The 8,607-nt window shown below is 38.0% G+C and overlaps 1 long non-coding RNA gene across 1 annotated transcript; it reads right to left on the reverse strand.

The window, feature by feature from the left end:
* Positions 1-856: 856 nt before the first annotated feature.
* LOC124596442 lies at positions 857-2,396 on the reverse strand. Its single transcript, XR_006978298.1, has 3 exons — positions 2,282-2,396; positions 2,134-2,171; positions 857-922 (listed from the first exon to the last, which is right to left on the reverse strand). It is a non-coding gene; the product is annotated as an uncharacterized LOC124596442 (long non-coding RNA).
* Positions 2,397-8,607: the final 6,211 nt, after the last annotated feature.

Consider the following 8,607-nt stretch of genomic DNA (forward strand, 5'->3'; position numbering starts at 1 on the left):
GGCCACTGATGATGCCTTGCAGAAAATAAAGGCGAAACGCGTATGGCACTAACATTGTGTTTCATTCAGTTGCTGTCAGACGGTCCATAAGTGAAAATCATCAACATACCGTAGCTTTTGATTTGTTTTTTGCATTTGAAATGAAGTCGTTATTTGCAGTACATTTTGCTAGTTTAACTATTTTGTCAAATGTTTTTTTGTATGTGCTTACATACTTAAGAAATTGAGGGCTTTGATTTACTTTTGCCTCCATATGCAGTTTCCTCTTAGTAGTACTAGACACTCTAATTCCTTTTGTTACCCAGGATCTACTTTTTTGGGACCTTTTGGAGCTTGCAGGGTTGTGCGCGTAAAAGACAAAGATTCTCACTAGTCAAAGTTCAAAAACATTTTTAGTCCAGATCTATTACTTCTGAACAGACTTTGAAAGAAAGGAAAGACATGTAATGGGGAGAAAGTTTAGAATGGAATATAATACAGTGTGTGAATAAAATTCACAACTTCCATTCCTAGGGACACAGTATTAACTGTACATTACTCTCCTGGATTTTGCGTATAGCCCATCTTCAATGGCTGGTACAATATGGATGCACTTACAATCATACATAAACAGACTTGGGTTTACACTGTGCAATGGTGGTACTACTGACCAGATAGGTGACAACAAAACACTGTTCGTTGTTAGGTATAGAGTGCTGCCAGGAATCTGTCATGTGAACTAATAAAATTACATGCTCCTGGTACACATTAAGCCGAAATAGAAGCAGAGTTAAACTGTAACGAAATATACAGCAGTTAATAGCCAATTCAACAGTGGCAATTTTACTCAACAAAATAGAAGGGCATTAAAAATTAACTTACATTTTGCATCTTTCCTCCTCGCTTTCAAAAGGAACTCCTTGATTTCCTTTATTTCTCGTGGCTGAAACCGGAAAAGATATATTTGTGAAATAGTAGTGCAATTTTGAGGAAACTGTGCTAGAAGTAGTATTTTTCATCATAGTCATGTCACAGATTGGTAAAAAAAATGGTCCAAATGGCTCTGAGCACTATGGGACTTAAAATCTGGTCATCAGTCCCCGAGTACTTAGAACTACTTAAACCTAACTAACCTAAGGACATTACACACATCCATGCCCGAGGCAGGATTCGAACCTGCGAACGTAGCGGTCACGCAGTTCCAGACTGAAGCGCCTAGAACCGCACGGCCACACCGGCCGGCAATGAACTTTTTTCCCTACATTACATATTAAGCAAAGAACAGTATAACCAAATCAACAGTAAAGTGAGTTTGCTGCATTTTTACATGTGGCAGATAGGCACTTTCACAAGATATACCTAGATGATACACAAATGTTTCTGCATCAATAAACCGGAAATGCATCATGTTCGTTAAATTGCTTTATAGCAGATACACCCACTATCAAGACAATGCAACAGTTCTCATAACAGACATGATTTGCTAGTAGATAAAGTCTCTGGCACATCAGTGAATTTTCATTACTGAAGACTTCAAATTTCGAATTACACTCTAACGCAGCTAAGTGACAGATGCTCTCCATAAACCTTAATCATTACACACTGTCCTACAACTTTCTGTATACTGACAATTTAAACAACTTTCCGGAAGGAAGTAATACAAAATCTAAACAGTGAATGTTTTAACATCTATCAGCACAGGCATTACATTTCAAAGTAATTCCATTCCCAAGAAATAAGAGCGGCTTAATGATTCAAGTATTAACTGTGAGAGTTATGCTTTTTTGTAGAAAATGTTCGGAATGAATATTTTAAAGTATTTGTATACTTCTGTCAGCTGTCTTATTTTGTACTGACCAGGTTAATACTCTTCAATGCTTAATTTACTGCTTACCCCCTGTCACAACGATAAACAATGAAAGATTTCGTTATACTTATTACACAACCTTCAAAGATTTCAACAAAGTCAGATTTGGACAATATTCTTACAAACGCTGGCATCAACAACTGCAAACACCACCAAACATGAACTACTATGATTACTGAGCAATAAGTAAAAGCAAAACTATCAATTAGAGCTACACGAAGGAGAATTTTAGTAACATTGAAAAGCAGCACGATACTCGGAACTTAGAAAACTGAAATTTAACTCACCATTTTCGTCCCAGACTACAGGACCAGTTGCAAAATACCTGTAACATAAAAACACGAATCAGCCATTGTCAAACTTCAATACTTTGTATACCGCATCTTTCAACACGGGAAAACAAATCACGTAAGAATATTAACAACAGATGCTTACCGATTCTTCACCTATTCACAGCAGGCCAACCACGCCGTCGACACACGAACTTCCAAAGAAAACGGAAACAAAACTCCAAAGAGTTTCCCACCACCAGAAAGAAAATACTTCCGGGTTCTGCGGTCAAAGATCAATACTTAAAAGTCGATACCTGTGCGATAAACGCCACTTGTCCAACAAAACAAATGAGAAACTAATGCAAAATATACTGAATGAAATTAAAAAAAAAACACGAAATTTAAGAAATATACTACGAGGAAAGCATAGGAAATGGTGAAATCTGAAACCTGACTAAATATATTTCATTTTGTTTTCTGCAAACATTCGTTTACTTTGCAGGTTGAATGTGTTCTACATTTCAAGTAGTTTACAATACGTACGAATCCTCCTATCTTAGTCTATTTCAATTGCTCTTCATTAATACTTCTACATTGCGAAACTGATCAGGCATTCCATGTGACTGCGTGTGACTTGATTGTCGCCTAACCTAGAACTACTAGCTGTTTTATTAGGCGCGGCTTGACAATGAACGTAGTATTTCGAAATTAGTCGCCAGTTTAATCAAACTTAGCTGCTATGAAATTACAATAAAGACTTTGCTATCCAATTTGCTGACCCTGCCCTGACTTCATGTTGGAAATACGCGGGTACACGATGTATAGTTTTAAATTCCTATGAGTGAACGTGTGATAACTATTTACTCATTGTTTAGTGACACAATATCCTTTGGATACTTCCAGAGAGTGTACCATTATTCACATAGTCAGCTGCGTATTCTTGCGTCCCAATCATGTTTTTTGTGCTCATAAGTTATCATTTTCAGGGGATTTTTATTTTAGGCACTTAATGGTGGCAGCTCACCTGACTCAGACGATATAACATCCACAATCTTCAGACTTTTGTTCAGGTTACAACCTTTTTTCACACTTATTAGAGAAGAGAGCAGCTACAACATTCATGTTCCAGCAATAGTTCCAGTGACACCATTGTATTTATATGTGCTTTTAATTATTTCAAGAGTAACTTTAACTCTCTGAAGGCACAAATATTTAGTATTTCTATTGCATCGTAATACTGACACTAAGTGACCAAAGCAAAAAAATATTTCATTCCACTGAAATTAATATACCTCTAGAATATTTTTGAGGATATGTGATCAAGGTACGAGGGGCGTTCAATAAGAAACGCAACACATGTTTTTCGAAGGCAATTTCTGCTGTAAAAATACGGAATTTGTTATGTGACATAGTGAACAATTTTCCACTTAAGCCCTTTTATTCTGGCTAAGTTCCGATAGGTGGCGCTTCTATACATAGCTTTCAAAATGGTGTCTGTAATGGGCGTGTGTTCCAAGCAGAGAGCTGTCACTGAGTTCCCTTTGGCGGAAAACCAGAGCGTTGGAAATATTCATAGGCGCTTCCAGAATGTCTACGAAGACCTGGAAGTGAACAAAAGCATGGTGAATAATTTAATCAAGTGTCTGTCATCATTGCAACAAGATTGGGCAAACCTGTTCAGTCTCCAGTGTGGCGGCCAGCTACATAATTGTAACTCATGAAATGTTAGAACATGTGAACAATCTCATTTGAGGTGATCATGGATCACATTTAAACATCTCACTGCACAACTGGATGTCTCTATTGGTAGTGCTGACTCACTTGTCCATCACTTGGGGTACTCAAAGATGTGTACCCTTTAGGTTCCTCCCTGCTTAACAGAAGACCATAAGAAGTTTATGTCCATTTGGCACAATGAAGGATTCACTCCGTAGGAAGTAATATGCAGATGATACAACATCTACTAGAAGGGTGGTGCCATGCAGGCATACAGGCCCTTGTAGTAAGGAGACATAAGGCTTCTGAAGTCAAAAGAGTGGGAAATAATATGGCGTATTGGAATCCTGAAAAAGTCCAACCTACTTCCATAAAAAGGTGTTGTATTGCTTATTGAGCCCCCTCGTAATTCGTATGTGTGTGTTAGTCGCAATGTATTGCATAGAATGTGATAGATCTCTCTGACAGCGTTCTGTACACAGAGTAGTGTTGTCTTGGAAATGTTGGCTTGTGTACATGTCCTATGTCTTTAATCGTAAAATATAATTTTCCTTATTCCTACAAATTAATTTTCGGAATTACTTATTTCACTGCACTAGTCCAAACAGTTTATGGGCACAGAATGATTTGAAATAGGTATTCTGATACAGTAAAGAAGAATTATCAGAATAGTCCTGATTAAGAAAGTGTAGCGGAGGAAATTGGGATGAGCTGCTTGTGTAGAAGTTTGTGTAACGTGATATTTCCGTTAATACCATTAAGAAAATTTGCGAAAAATGAATGTTGCACAAATAGCACAATTAATGTAACTTGTAGGTCACAAATCTGTTGTAAAAGCACACTTACAATTGGATGAGAATGACAATGGGATGTTGTGGTTGGTAGACTCATGCCCAATGAGAAAAATTACGCAAATAAGGGCTAGAAGTCAAGATAAGAGTTGCTACTATTGGACAGACTGTTATCAAGTTATTGTAGTTCTAGTGCTTCAATAAAAAGAAAATGACACTTCACATAGTAGACACAGAACAGATTCCATTAACAGTAATAATACGGTAAAAAAGTACACAAAGGAATAAAAGACAGTGTGTTAGTTGGAAGGGGCAAAGATATAAAAAATCGAATGCACTAATAAGGGATTGTCCATCTATACAAACACATCACAAGATAATCAGCACAGCAAACCAAATTATGTAACACTCCCACTCTTGTTTGCTGATTTCAAAGAGAGTTAGTTGGTTTGGAACTTGTTTTAGCTAGTGTTTCTGTAAACACATCTTCCACCTGAAGTTCTATATTGACTTAGTATACAAGAATAGTGCCATCATTTATCTTTTCATGAGTGTAATGAAACTCAGCACATTTAATCATGGTATTAAGTTCATCATCTTTTAATAATTTACATGCAATCGACATAAAAGTTTTCTGGATATGGTACCGCGTCATAATGTATAAAACTAGTGCTGGTTTTTCTCCAGCAACAGTAGGTTTACACATCATGACGCGGTACCATACCCAGAAAACTTTTATGTCGACTAATTCTGGCCGCAGAAGCTTACGCAATTAAATTTAAATGCACTCTGGTTGTCCACGTTAACACTAAGTTCCTGCAAGAATGCATGAGGCCACATTACTTCAGCAGCTGAATCAGATGCTGCAACATACACTGCTTCAATTGTGAATCTGGCAACACATCTTTGCTGTGAGAGGGCTAGATAACAGGTCCACTGGTCAATATACTGACGTAATCCGTTGGTAAATGATGAGTGCCAATGTCTCCAGTAAAAGTTAAAAGAATAAAAATTGATTCATACCTAACAACAGTTAATAAAGTTTCTCCATAATGAAGTCAGTTGTTCTGGGAATATACCTTTGCACATAATCTAGCTTTATACCTCATTATACTGTTATCTGGTTTACATTTCCAACTACTAGCCCAACAATCTGGATATGGATACACTAAATCCCAGAAATTACTTATTGCCGATGAGGTCATTTCATCTTTCATTCTTTGTATTGCTTTTCTGTCTCTGGATGCCATCGTGTCCTTGAAAATGTGTGGTTCATCACTGACTATTGTGAAATCCTGACAATTTTGGAAATGAACTCAAAGACGAAGTTTATCATAATTTCTAAGATTCCTTCCATGTTGAGCAATCTCCTCAGCAGCACAGGGTCATTGATCTTGCACAACTACATCTCCATTTTACAGAGTTTGTTGAATTTTATCTTCTTATGCTTCTGTTGGGAAGCTGTATTTGCACTTAATGTTATTAGTCCTGAGTACTTTAGAATACCCTCTTGCATTTTCGTTGAAAATCACATCCAATGAAGTAGTTATTTTCTTTGTTATGTTGCACCACTGTAATCAACTATTACCCTCTTGTTTGCTTTTCTTTGAAATTTGGATAGAAACTGTTTGAGAGTACACATGAAACATTTGGCTTCAGACCTCCTCATATGCTTCAATGATGTTTTCTTTCCAAACCATTTCTCATAAGATATTTTTTCAAAAGTAGACTTAATTGGACAACAGTTTAATCTATTATCTCCCATGTTGACAACTTCAGCCCAATGTGTCTCTGGAAGACCAAAATAGCGTTACCATTCTACTCTGGCGTGTATGGACGATACCAGTCTTCTTAAAATGATTATGTAGTTTGATCATTAAGAAATTCTGTTCCATTGTCAGTTCTGATAACTTTTCACCAACTGTTGCCTTTTCACCAACTGTTGGAACTCTAAGAAAACGAAGCAACATCCCTTGCTCTTAACAAAATATTCAGATCTATATGTATTACAATCATCTTTAAAAACAACAAAATAATTGGTTCCACATAATGATGTGAGTTACATCTTTCCACAGAAAGAACATGAACAGATTCCCCAGAGTACAGGCAAGACTTGGCAATATTGATCTAAATCCCTCTCAGTTTGACATACCGCCATGATACACAAAAATTTTGCTAAAGTGTTTGGCTTTAAATTTGGAATCAAACTACAGGCGGCTATTTTCTTCAAATTTTCGAAATTTGCATGTCTTAACCTCTTGAATCATAACAGAGCTAAGTCAGACAATACAAAGTTTGATTGTTCAGTGTTTTCCATAGAAAACAATATTTTGTGATACTAATTTTCTGCTTTTATACTAGTTGCCACTGGCCTCTGACTATGAACCTCTATCTTCTTGTTGTTGAATATGATTTTTACACCTGTACTGGCAGCAGCTCCCACTGAAACAAAGATATTTCTACGACCTGGCTCATATAATGTGTCATCCGATATACTGGGTTCCCATACACCATTTCCAAGTGTATTTAACATTACTGATACAATACCTTCTTCATGGACAATTGAATTATGTCGGATGTTACGTTACAAGTTTGTAAGGAAGCGAGGGAGTAACATTTTCTGAGGATGAAGAGCCATCATTTCTCAATTATGTGACAATACCAACAGCCACCATGTGGGAAGTGTAAATATTTCAACACCATTACTCGATCAGGAAGACGGCAACCACAATACTCTTGAGGGAGACTGCGACTGAGCTCAGCAGAAAATCATTTGAAGAGTTCAGACTGAACTTCCTTCATAACATTAGGTAAGAGACACTAAATAGGACACAATATCGCCCAGCATGTGTTTAGCAAAGCAGTAGAACCATTGTAATAAATTCGTTAAGCAAACACAGCAGATCTGAAGACTGTTGATGAATCGAGGAGAGCACGCCAATTCAGTCATAGAGTGGAGCCACTCCTGGACGACGTACATCACCACTAACCAAGGGCAGGAAATCAATAGGATTGATGGCGTTCCTGTCGCTCGACTCGATTCTCTCGTTACGGTATCGTAACATCCTGTGTGTGAGATTGGTCTAATGTTGGTCTTACACTTGCTGCCTTACGAGATCAGCGGTCTGTAACCATCTATAATGAAATCCAATATCCAGTACTGGAATCAGAACAGGAGCCAGCGCTGATGGGTAGTCCAGACGTCAACCAGTGTGGCCCTAGTCTAGAGCAGAAGCTGCCTTAATACTCCAGTGTTGCACAAGTCTGATGGCCTACCATAGATGCAGGCCAGGTTCAGCATTCAGCACATCAGAGCGTCTGACATCACAGTCCACCAGATGGGACAACATGGGCAGTGACCTGGGAGATACTGACAAGGGGAGGCCGCCAATTGTGAAATTCAGATTCGATTCATACTGCGTATAATAAAAGCTCATGGCCAGAGGTGTAATGTGGCAAAGCACCAAGATGCACTTCTCAGCCGTTGTCGAGAAAATCGACAGTTAAAATAAACCGTTGCGGTGAAATGCCCTCTACGGTTAATTCTTTTATACAGCGTCGTGGCGCAGTGGTAAGCGCTCGGGTTTGTAATCGGAAGGTCGCCGGATCGAATCTCGTGCCATGCAACATTTTTTTTTTATTATTAGGTTTTTGTAATTCAAATATATATATATATATATATATATATAAACTATTAATGAATTGGTTATGCATTTTGGTGAAGGCGGATCGCTCTCCAGTTGTACCGCCTCCATTTTTCCGTTTGTTTAACAGGGTGTACCAAAGCTCTCACGTCCGCACTGATTTTCGACGATGTTATAAGTTGCGCTAGGGACCGCATGTACCTTCTTTTGAAGTTAGCAGGCAACTACGCTTTTATGCGGCGGCTCGTTTCGGCCCATTCAACATCTGTCCTTCAAGTGTAATGAGCGAGTAACGGAACTTATATTTCATACCTGCCACAGCAAATTTGTGTTCGTGG

The sequence above is a fragment of the Schistocerca americana genome, chromosome 2 (genome assembly GCF_021461395.2).
Source record: "Schistocerca americana isolate TAMUIC-IGC-003095 chromosome 2, iqSchAmer2.1, whole genome shotgun sequence".
Taxonomy (NCBI): domain Eukaryota; kingdom Metazoa; phylum Arthropoda; class Insecta; order Orthoptera; family Acrididae; genus Schistocerca; species Schistocerca americana.